We start from the raw sequence: 12,575 nt of genomic DNA, 5'->3' as shown, positions 1-12,575 counted from the left end.
GCTGGCCCCATAATTCACATTTGTCTATAATATGGGAAATGTCACCAGGCAATTAGTTATGTCAGGTAATGAATAGGGAGCGTGGGGACTCCCCTCTGGCAGCTGGGGTGGATGGGGGTAGAATGTTCCGGACACAAGCGGCTGCTCACCTCTCGATGGCTTCCTGTCCCCCTACCTCAGCGCAGTGCTTCCTAGCTTCCTCAGTGGCTCATTCCCCAGAGGTCGCCTGGCCCCCTGGGCCACTCCATCCCCTCCACCTCCCACTCTGCAGACTCTCTGGTCTCCCTCCAGGAGCTGGGATGCTGCCCTTGGCCTGGACCACACCTCTCACTCCTCCTCACCCCTTCCCACCCCTCAGGATTCACTTAAGCGTTGTTGCTGCAGGGAAACCTCACTTGACCCCGCAGACTCCATCAAGTCCCCCAAGTACGAGCTCTCAGGGCAGCAGGGGCACCCGTCCCAGCTGTCAGACTATGTGACTCTCCAAGGGCCGTCTGGCTCCCGCACCAGGTTGCAAGCCCTGCAGGAGCCACCGTGTGGCTTCCCTTGCACGGGGCGCCCACATGCTGCCTGCTAAGAGGTATCCGTGAGGACTTGCAGAGTCAATGAAGGAATGAATGATACAGGATGCCAGCCTGCTGCTCTGCAAGTCCTGGCTGGAAGGAGGAGGGTGCCATTGAGCACTCTCTCAACATTGACCAAGGCCAAGTGCTTTCCACGCATGCCACTGGCTTTTGTGCCTTCGCACCAGGTGGATGCTGGTTCCCATGTTGTACAAAGTGGGCAAGTCACCCACGTTGTCTCGGCCAGAGATCCAGAGCCCTTTCTGGGTCCAGTCAGCAGGGCTGCCCGCAGAAGGTGGTGTGGGGAGGGTTGAGGTCCTGAGGGGCCGGAGGATGCTCTAAGCCCATTCCTGAGGGAACAAGATCAGGTCCTGGGAAGAGCAGAGGTGGAGGACAGGAAAGAGATGGCTTATTCCCAGCGGCCCCTGCGTATTTGCCCAGCCCTGAGGGATGGTATCCGAGGTGGGATGGTGGGCAGGCTGGAGATCCTGGGTGAGGTCCAGACCTGGAGTGAGTCCCTGATCAGAAACGTATTCAAAGTGTTGACTTGGGCCGTTCACTCTGGCCTCCGTTTCCAGGGCGGTGGAATGGGCTCCTGCCCACTCACTGCCCAGAGGAAGGGCCTGGAAGGCAGCCCTGCTTCCGCCACCCTGGCCAGACAGATGCCAACCACAGGCCAAGCCCGTTGGTTGGGACGGTGGGGATCTCCTGCTTCGTTCGGCTTCTGCTTGGGACCCTGGGGCAGAGGGGAGGATGCAGGCAGGCTGGGATCCTTGGAGCCTGCTGAAGCCTGAAAGAGGCCAGAGACCCTTGGATACACAGGGGTGCCGGGAGGCCGAAGCACCCAGACTCCCTGCGTGGGGAGCCCCCCGGCCGCAGAGCCAGGGATGGCTGTGCCAGAGGTCAGCCTCCTGCCTCCCATCTTTCTAACACTGCCAGGGCTCCCCTCTCCTCAGGGTGTGGCCAACTCTGGCTGATGGCCAGATTCACGGGGGCAGGCCAGTGTGCAAGGCACCCCACAGCCACCCGGCCCCCAGCAAGCCAACAACGTGTACCCCACTTGTGCCAATGACAACCACAACGGGTGGTACCGAGTGCTCTCCTTGGGCCAAGCAGTTTTTTCTAAATGTTTCCCAGGGGCACCCGGGTGGCTCAGTCAGTTGAATGCCTTCAGCTCAGGTCATGATCCCAGGGGTCCTGGTACCGAGCCCCGTGTGGGGTTCTCTGCTCAGCGGGGAGCCTGCTTCTCCCTCTGCCTCTGCCCCTCCCCCTGCCTGTGCTCTCTCTCTGTCTCTGTCTCTCTCTCAAATAAACAAATAAAATCATTTTTTAAAAAAAGCTTTTCAGAGCAGCCCTGGTGGCCCAGTGGTTTAGCACCGCCTTCAAGCCGGGGTGTGATCCTGGAGACTCGGGATCGAGTCCCGCATCAGGCCCCCTGCATGGAGCCTGCTTCTCCCTCTGCCTGTGTCTCTGCCTCTCTCTCTGTGTCTGCCATGAATAAATAAATAAAATCTTAAAAAAAAAAAAAAAGCTTTTCAGATACTGTGGTAATTAATTCTCACAAAAATTAGGAAGTAGGAAGTGTTTTTATCATAACCATCCCGTTTTTTGGATGTTCCGACTGAGGCACCGACAGGTTAACACCTTGCTGGAAGTGCCACAGCTCATAGGTAGCAGAGTTGGGATTTGAACCCGCGGTCTCGCTGGGGGGCCTGAGCTCATCCTCACTCTTTCTCCTCTGGTTGGGAAGATGGAGAGCCTGGAATAATTTCCGATGACCTCCAGCAACCTTATTTTCGATCACAGCTTCCTTAAATGGCTGTAGATTTTTTAATCTTTTTTTTTTTTTTACATTTTTATTTATTTGTGATAGTCACAGAGAGAGAGAGAGAGGCAGAGACACAGGCAGAGGGAGAAGCAGGCTCCATGCACCGGAAGCCCGACGTGGGATTCGATCCCGGGTCTCCAGGATCGCGCCCTGGGCCAAAGGCAGGCGCCAAACCGCTGCGCCATCCAGGGATCCCTGGCTGTAGATTTTTATCACTGAAATCCATTTTTAAAAAGCTAATACAGCTCAAGCTGGAATAATTCGGCAACAAACGAATCCGCTGCAGTGTGGGGATTATAACCCAAAGAATGAAGTCAATACCCTTGAGTCCAGACTGATATACAAAAATGATTGAATAAATGTAAAAGAAGGGACAGATCCCCCTTTGTGAAAGTGACCAACATCATGCAGCTGGGAGGTGGAGCGTCCGTCCCTCCGAGTCGGGGCTGGACTCAGGGACTGGCTTCTGAGGAGCAGAGTGTAGACGGGAGAGAACAGCAATCCCAGCGGGAGGCTGGCGGACGCTGCGGGCTGTGACCAGGGTCGCTATCGCCCGTGTTGAGTCTCGGGCTCCCGTGTCCCCGACATGGTGTGGGGGGAAGGCGCGTCACCTCTGTGCTGTTCTTCCCTGATACTTGGCCTCATCTAATCATGAGAAGACATTAGAGACGCAAACACCCGACTACTACTCGTCGAAAGTGGTCATGTCACCAAAATACAAGGAAAGTCTGAGAAAGTGTCATGTGCATAGGAGACACGCTGATTCAACGCCCTGGGGGATCCCGCCTGGGGACCCGGAGCAGAGAGAGGACATCTGTGTGACACCTGGTGACCTCTGGTTAAAGTCTCCAGTTGACTTAATAGGATTGTGCCCGTGTTGATGTTTTCTCTTGCACCAGTGTACCCTAGTTATGCTGACGTCCAGGGAGATGGGATGCAGGGTATGTGGGAACTATATTATCTTCACCAACCATTTGTAAACCTAAAAATATTTCCAAACAAAAACGAATTCATTGAGAAATTACTGATACAACCATATGGTTAAAAAAGATGTTCAAAAGCACCAAAGTAGAAAGTGAACCTCCCTCCACCTGTGCTTCTCAGTTTCTAATTCCCTTCCCTAGGGTTAGGCATTTTTACCGGTTTCTTCTTTTTTTTTTTTAATTTTTATTTATGATAGTCACACAGAGAAAGAGAGAGAGAGAGGCAGAGACATAGGCAGAGGGAGAAGCAGGCTCCATGCACCGGGAGCCCGACGTGGGATTCGATCCCAGGTATTTTTACCGGTTTCTTATTTCCTTCCAGAAATCTTTCCATGAATAGACACAGGCAAATATCTCCCTGCCTTTTCGGGGCACAAATGGGACACAGTCTGTCCTTGGTCCCGTGCTTTGCTCTCTTTGCCGAACCACGCGGCATCTTAGTCTCTGTACACCGCTGCTGTTTTCTACTGTTTGGTTGTCTAGCATTATCTTTGACTTTTAGGTTGCTTCCAATCTGTAGGGGTATTTTTTCCCTCCTTTTTTTATTTTTAAAATTTTATTTATTTAGTTTTTAAAGATTTTATTTATTCAAGAGACACACACACAGAGGGGCAGAGACACAGGCAGAGGAGAAACAGGCTCCCCGCTGAGCAGGGAGCCTGATGCGGGACTCGATCCCAGGAACTCGGGATCATGAGCTGAGCCGAAGGCAGATGCTCAACCGCTGAGCCATCCAGGAGCCCCTCTCCTTTTTTTTAAAAAAATAAGCACTGGTATATGGTAAGACAGAAACTTTCTAGGGGCATTTATCATGTAATAAGCTGTCTCCTGGCTGTCTTGAGGGCCTGGCCAGATGCCAAGTGGTCATTGAGGGGAGAGAGAGCTTTCCTTTATGGGCTCCGAGTCCTCTGCCCCCGCACCTCTGTCACTGGACGGCCCGAGTGTCGCTCTGAGCAGAGGTGGCTGCGTGGCCAGGAGTGTGACTGGTGCTCGGGGCTGTGGGCAGGTGGGCGGCCTCGGGGGACGGGGTCCCATTTGTTGTAAGTGGCTCTCACACGTGGCAGGCGCTTGGTAGCCCCGTATCGATCTGTGTCTCCGGCAAAGGAAGGGCACTTTGATCAACATACTCCAGAGGCAGAAAAAGCTGGAGTCTGACATTTCGTTCCGGGGGAGGGAGGGCGTGCGGAGCGGTGGCAGACGTAAAGGCAGACCGTTGAGGACTGACGGCACTCTGGTGGGTGTGCAGGGTGGGCCCCGGCCGCTGCGGGGTGGGTGGGCTTGCTCTGTGTCTCTGAAAGCTCTACACCTGCGGGGGGGGGGGGGGGGGGCTGGCGGCTGTGAACCGCAGCCTTTTCTCTGCTTTGTGGAGGTTGCAATTTTGCGGGCTGCGTGTCGTTTGGAAACAATTGGGAAAGGTTGCCAGTGTTTTTTTTTGTTTTTTTTGTTTTTTTTAAATGGAAGATTTCACATAAAATCTAGATATTCAGCTTTTCTTGAAAAACTGGAAGAGCAGGCATGTTGGGGCCTGTTTTCCAGAACGGCGACCAGGGGCTGGAGCAGACAGCGGAGGACTCTGGGTGACAAGCCCTGTGCTCCGCAGTTCTGCATGTCCCGACCTGGCCCCTTGTCCGAGGCCTGGACACCAGAGATAACGGAGTTTGCAACCCCGCGCATAAAGAGAGGGGCCTCTGGGGTCCACGTATCCTACCTCCAGGGAAGGTCAAGACTTGTCTTACTCTAAGCAGAAGGAGATCCTGCTGTCTCACATGTGAATAGGAAGAGAAGGAGGCAGAGAAGTGGCATTTCCTGGGCACTGACTCTGTGCCAGGCACCACCCAAGGCACTTCAGAGACACACAACCGATTCTCCCTACGACCGTGTTGGTAGGTTCTAGTTCCATTTTACAGATGGGAATACAAAGGCTCAGAGAGGTTACGATCGTGCCTATACCTAACACGTGGCGCTGGGTCTGGCCCTGGGCAGCCCTTCTGGAAGCGCTTCTCGGGATGAGCGAGTGAATGAATATCTGAGTGCATGAATTGTATGGCAGTGGAACACGTCCAGTCCTGGGACCTTCCCTCTGCGCCTGTGTCTGTGTCCAAATGTCCCCTTTTCGTAAGGACACCGGTTGTACTAGATGAGGCCCGCCCCAACCTGATTACCTCTGGAAAGGTGCCACCTCCAAATAAAGTCACATTCGAAGGTGCTGGGGGTTAGGAGTCTCACAAATTGTTTCGGGGAAGGCAGGATTCCACTCCCAACAGGTGGCTTTAGGACTCCACTTCATTTGGCCAAATGGATTCCTGTTCCCTGGCTTTCTCCTAGGCGCCACGCCATTCTGTTGACGATTCTGTTGACCTCCTAGGTCAGGGATGGCTTGCATGTCACTGTCCTGCTTTCCTGCTCTATCGATTAGAGAACTTTTGCCTGAGCCCGGCTGGGTCTCAGAATCCTACCACGGTTCTCCTGGTGCTGCTCCTGCTCTATTCATTAAGTCTGACCTCGGCCTTCAATTTGCTTGATTCCATTCCGCCTGCTGTGCTTGGATGAACCTCAAAGCCCAGTGCAGACATCTGCCCTCCCCTCTGTGAAGCTTTCCCTGATTACCCATGCAGAGAGTATCTCTTCTTCCATGTGCCCTAGCAGCATGAGTTCTGGAATATTCTCTGCAGGTAAAACTCTTGTTGGGAGGAGGGGACCTGGGGATGGATTTATACCACCTTTGCTCAGGAATCAGAGAAGCTCCATCGTTTACCTCAAAATAGGGGAGACAAGTTGATTGGGATGCAAGGAGGGCCCACATCCCTCGTTCCTTTGTCAGTCCTGGGTTTGCATAACTTAGTACTCACCTCAGTTACTTCCTTCATTGTGTCTGACAATGATCTGTTTGCCTGTGTAGTCGATGAGAACGTCTGCGTGATGGACAATGACAAGTCAACCTGTTTTGCCTTTGAAGGAAGACTGTGGCCTGTTCCGGGGGAGGGGGGCGGGGGGGTTGAGGGGAGGGTGGGTCTTATCCAGGTTCGAAGGGGAACATCCCCTTCTCCTTTAGGATCTGCAGATCCAGGAGTTAAGACCAGGTCCTCCCTGCTCTGAAGAAATGAGGGGATTTTAGCTTTGGCTTGCTAATGTTTTAGGCTCTAGGTTTCAGTATCAGATGGAGATTCTTCCAGAATGGCTATGCAGAGGAGGGGTGGACAAAAGGATGGGGGGGCAGATCCCTCTGAGCCCATTCAGCAAAAGTAGAGCCTGGGCATAAAGAGCTCAGAGGTGGCTCCCCAAAGAGCTTTTCCACCCTGAACCTTTTTTGGAAAAAGGGTCTTTGTAGATGTGTCAAGGTAAGGCTTTGAGGTGAGATTGTCTTCTATTAGAGAGGGACCTAAATCCTGTGAGGAGTGTCCTTAAAGAGACAGAAAAGAGAAGACACAGAGAGCCACCCAGGGAGAAGACCACGTTCAGGCAGAGGCCAAGATGAGAGTACAGCGTTCGTAAGCCAAGGAGCGCTGGCTGCCAGAAGATGCTGGAAGACACAGGAAAGTGTTCTCCTTCAGCCACAGAAGGAGCATGGCCCTCCTGATACCTCCATTAGGACTTCTGGCCTCCAGAACGTGAGAGAAGACATTTCTGCTGTTTAAGCCACTAAGTCTGGGGCAATTTAGGCAACCTTAGGAAATGAATGCACCAGCAGCAATTTTTGTTGCCCTGAGAGTTGTTAAGACCATGACGGGAAGACTTCCTGTGAGGGAGAACATGAGATTCATAGCAGACGTCTGTAAAGGGTGCTGCATTGTATTTTGTGTCTCTTCACAGCTTCCCAAGAAGACCTGGACCCCAACTTGCACCAAGCCTTCTCTGCCACCCACCGTGTCAGCCCCCGGCGTGGCCTCAGTCTAAGGACCTCTGTGAGAGAACATAAAAGCACACCCCTTTGGCAGAAGGCTTGGGGTGGGGGGCAGTTCAAGGAGTTGGCAGGAAGCAGTGGAGTGGTGGTTGGGACGAGAATAGAGGGCTGGAGCTCTGAAGCCTGGGGTCCCCCAGAGTGAGGCTGCCATTCTTGTGGGGTGGGGTGGTAGGCCCGGAGAAAATCTGTGAATGGTGCTGCCTTGAGACTGGTTCGATGGGGAGTTCCCTGGGTTGGCCACAGACCCCAAAATCCCACTGTTGAGTCCTCAGAAGAGCTGGGAGGGGTGAATCCTCCAGCAGTTACATCCCAGGTCCTGTCTTCCTCTTATAAATTGCATCTGTGATGGATAATTGGCGACATCCAATTTCTTTTAAAAAATATTTTATTTATTTATCTAAGTGGGGCAGGGTGCACAGAGGGAGAGGGAGAAGCAGACTCCCTACTGAGCAGGGAACCTCATGCAGGGCTTGATCCCAGGACCCTAAGATCATGACCTGGGCCAAAGGCAGATGCTTAACTAGCTGAGACACCCAGGCGCCGACCCCCACCCCCCCAATTTCTAAAGGCACAGTGAGAATGGAATTGCTTGTGGAGCACTCTGAATAGACAAACCTAGATTTCTATGAGATTTTCTCTTAATCTTTCATAGTTGCGTTGCCAGCACCCATTCCCACAGCAATGTTTACAGCAAATCACCACTATGGAGTCTTTGCATTAGTCACATTCAAATTCTGTTCAAAGTTTTTTCTGCTCGTCTTTCATGGGTTGGATACTGTGTAAGTCCTTTTACAGGAACACCGACATAATGGGTTTGAGAGCAGACACAAGTGACAGTGACAACCCAAACTGGGGGTGGGGGCGGAAGCGCAAGTGAGTGTGTGACCAGCTGAGACCTTCTCACACTTCCACGTGCAAAGGAATTATCCGGGGGTCTGGTGAGAATGCAGGTCTGACTCCGAGGGAGGGCGTGAGCTGGGGTGTGGGATTCCTCATTTCTGCCTGGCCTCCCCACAGGCACGCTGATCCTGCCGGCCTGGGGTCGATGCATCCAGAAGGCGGAGAGAGCGGCATCTCAGCCTTGGCTGACAGTCACTGGGCTCCACGGTGCAGAAAGAGCCTCCACTACCCAGACAGGCCTGGGGGGCCGGGGCTGCAGCACGGAGCTGCTTTCTGCACTCCTATGCGGCCCCATCCACGGAGTCCAGTCCCCAGCCGGCAACCAACCACGTGGGGTAAATCGCTAAGTAACTGTAAGCTTCGTGGGAGCCGTGTCAGCTCAGTGCTTAGCATGTACTTGGAGCTCCTGAAATCTTTTATTTTTGTCAGGTTTATTGAGATATAACATATGGTAAAAAGCACTTTAAAAAGTGAGCAGTTGCATGAGTAGTTTTGACAATACACAGTCATGTATATCAGCCACCACCGGGATGCGGAACATTTGCTGCAGCCAAAAACCTTCCCTCATCAATTTCCTCCCCAACCCTAGCTCCTGGCAACCGCTGATTTGATTTCTGTTCTTACACTTTTGTCTTTTCTTGAGAATCATATAAATAAAAATCTTACAAATTGGGTCTGGTTTCTTTCACTTACCGTAATGCTTTTGAGATTCATTCCTATTATTGCAAAGAACAGTGGCTCATTCCTTTTATTCTATTACATCCATTCATTGGTTAATAGATTTTGGGGTTGTTTCTAGTTTAGGCCCATAAAAGTAATACTGCCACAAACATTTGAATATAGGACTTTGTGTGGACGTGTTTTCACTTCCTCCAGGCGTGGAGGTGCTAGATCATAAGGTAAGAGTACGTACCATGACCTTATCAAAGGCTGGCAAGAGGTTTTCCAAGAGAGTTCTGCTTGCCTCACATTCTTACCACCACATGGATCGTCAGTCTTTTTAATTTTAGCCATTCTAGGAGGGGTTAGTAGTATCTTATTGTGGTTTTGTTTTTTTAAGATTTTGTTCATGAAAGAGAGGGGAGAGAGAGAGAGAGAGAGAGAGAGAGAGAGATTGAGAGTTCTAGCAGAGGGGAGAGGCAGAGGGAGAGAAGCAGATTCCCTGCTGAGTAGGGAGCCCCATGTAGGGGTCAATCCCGGGGTCCTGGGATCATGACTTGAGCCAAAGGCAGATGCTTAACCAATTGAGCCACCCAGTTGGTTAAGCATCTGCCTTATTGTGGTTTTAATTTGCATTTTTTTAATGAGTAATAATCGTGTGTATCTTTTCATGAGCTTATTTGCCATCCATATATCTTTCTTGATGTAGTATCTGTTCTTATTTTTGCCCATTTTTTTTCTTGGAATTTTTTGTCTTATTGAGTTGGAAAAGAGTTCTCTGTGTATTCCAGACTCAAACATTTTATCCAGTGTTTCTCAATGTATTTTAGTATTGTCCACCCCACACTTCACTTCTCAGAGGGCTTCTTAGACATTTTTTTCTTAACACCACATCAAGAAATGGACATATTGTGGGATCCCTGGGTCGTGCAGCGGTTTAGCGCCTGCCTTTGGCCCAGGGTGCGATCCTGGAGACCCGGGATCGAATCCCACGTTGGGCTCCCGGTGCATGGAGCCTGCTTCTCCCTCTGCCTATGTCTCTGCCTCTCTCTCTCTCTCTCTCTCTCTCTCTCTGTGACTATCATAAATAAATAAAAATTAAAAAAAAAGAAATGGATATATTGTATATTTGCTTATGCACTATTGCTATTTGGAGGGCCACACACCATTGTGATGTTTAAAAGTTTTTTAGTTCCCCAGAAACCTATTTTTGCTTCCTTGAAGGTGATATCTCCTCAATTTAAGAATGTGTGCTGTAACCAGATATGTGTTTTGCAAATATTTGCTCTTGACCTGTGGCGTGTCTTTTTATTTTCTTAACACTATCTTTTGAAGAGCAGAATTTTTAATTTTGAAGAACTCCAATTATTGCTTTTTATGATTTGAGGTTTTTGTTTTCTAACAATGATTTGTCTAAACCCAGATCACAAACATTTCTCTTATATTTTCTTTTAGAAGTTTTATATTTTTAGCTCTTACATCTCGGTTTATGATCCATTTCAAGTTACTTTTTGTATTTGGTACAACAGTTGAGGCTTTTTTCTCTTGAAAGGAATGCCCAATTTTTTAGCACCATTTATTAAAAATACTATTATTTCCCCATTCCATTACCTCTGGCACTTTGTTAGAAATAAATCGATCATTATGTATTGGTCTATTTCTGGACTCTTTGTTCTGTTCCATTGATCTATCATTATGCAAATACAATACCATCTTGGTTATAGTAGATAGCCTTATAAGAAGCCTGAAATTAGTATGTTTCCACTAAAGATTAAAATATTTGACTTTATTTTCAAAATTGTTTTGGCTATTCTAGGATCTTTATCTTCCATGTAATTATTTTCCATGTAAATATAAAATCAGCTTGACAATTTCCACAAAAAAACCTGCTGGAATTTTGACTGGGATTTAATTGGATGTCTAGAAATATTTGAAGGAATACTGACATTTTAACAATATTGAGTCTTCTGATCCACGAACATGGCATGTCTCTGCGATTATTTTGGTTATAAATTTTTTATCTTTCAGCAATTTTTTATGGTTTTAAAAACACAAGATAGCTAGGTTGATTGATAACTATTTCACATTTTTTGAAGTTATTGTAGATGGTATTTACATTTTTTAATTTCCAATTGTCCATTTCCAACACATAGAGATATAGATTATTTTTTTGTATATTGATTTTTTATCCTGTGAGTGTGCTGAACTCATAATAGTTCTAATAGCTTTTTGGTAGATTTTAGGGCAGAAAAAAATATATGGTAGAATTTTTTTTTAACATAGATGATCATATTGGATGTGAAAAAGATGTATTTTATTTCTTTTGCTTTCTTTATTGCACTGGGCAGCCCCCAATACAAAGTTGAAGAGAAGTGGTGTGGATCTTCGTTATTAGATCTATTGACATGACCGTTTCATTTTTCTTTTCTCAGTCTGTTGATATGACATATTTATACACTTTTGAGTGCTAATCCGATTTTTCATTTCTGGGATAAAACCCACTTAGTCATGATGTAGTAGTCCATATATTGCTGAATTTCATTTGCTTGTTTTAAAAAGTATTTTTGAGTCTATGTTCATGAGGGACATTTATCTCTAGTTTTCTTTTCTTAAAATATCTTTGCTGGTTTTGGTATCTGGGCAATGCCAGCCTCATAAAATAAGTTGGGAAGTATTATCTCTTCTATTTTCTGGAGCAGTATTATTGTTTCCCTCAATGTTCAGTATATTTTATCAGTGAAGCCTGGAGTTTGATTATGGGAGGGTTTTAAACTATGAATCAGATTTCTTTATGGAAAATTATCTGTTCCTATTCAAATAAGCTTTGGTAGTTTTTGCATTTGTCCATTTCATCTAAGTTATCAACTTTATAGGCATCAAGTCACTCTTAATACTAGTTTATCATTTTAATTTCCATAGAATCTGTGGTTATGTCCCTACTTTCATTACTAATCTTTCCATTTGTACTCTTTCCCTTTTATCTTGATCATTCTGCCTGGAGGTTTATTGGTTTTATGGATCTTTTCAAAGAATTATATTTTTGTTTTCTTAATTTTTTTCTATTGTTTTTCTGTTTTCTATTGTATGGATTTCTGCCTTAATCTTTATTATTTCCTTCTTTATTCCTTGGTTTAACTTCCTTTCTTCTAGTTCTTTAAGGTAGAGCTGAGACCACAAGGTCTCAGTAATTTGAGACCATGCTTCTTTTCTAATGTCAGCACCATGGGGTCTACTGAGTCATATGGCTCCCGATGCAGGGCTTGTAGCACAGACTGGACTTGTCCATCAAGCCCCTTTTTGCTTTGAGTCTCACTTAGGACTGGCAATCTTCCATATAACTCAAGGAATAGGCAGGAGCAGTCCTCCCTAATGTGGGAGTATCTGCCTCCGAAATCTAAATGGGTCCTGCAAACATTGGGCTTCTTTCTTAGTGGTAGGAAGTGCACAATATAATCCTTTGTGCTTTATTTTGGAGGAGATGTTCTACTGCTCCAGATAACTGGATCCTTCTTTTTTGAAGGAATCATTTTTCTGAATCATTTACTGACCATCCTTTGGAGAGCATGGATCTTACCGAGACATCCAGAAGACTTACCTCTTCTTGTTTATCTGGTCCAATTAACATGATGTCATTGAGACAAGGAACTAATGTCAGGTTTTGTAAAGTGTCCAGATGGTCCAAGTCACTTCAGATTATATTATGATATAAACCAGTATTACTGTATTCCAGAGCTGGTTGC

Source organism: Canis lupus, chromosome 5, assembly GCF_048164855.1.
Source record: "Canis lupus baileyi chromosome 5, mCanLup2.hap1, whole genome shotgun sequence".
Lineage (NCBI taxonomy): Eukaryota > Metazoa > Chordata > Mammalia > Carnivora > Canidae > Canis > Canis lupus.
Note: the sequence above shows the minus strand (reverse complement) of the source record.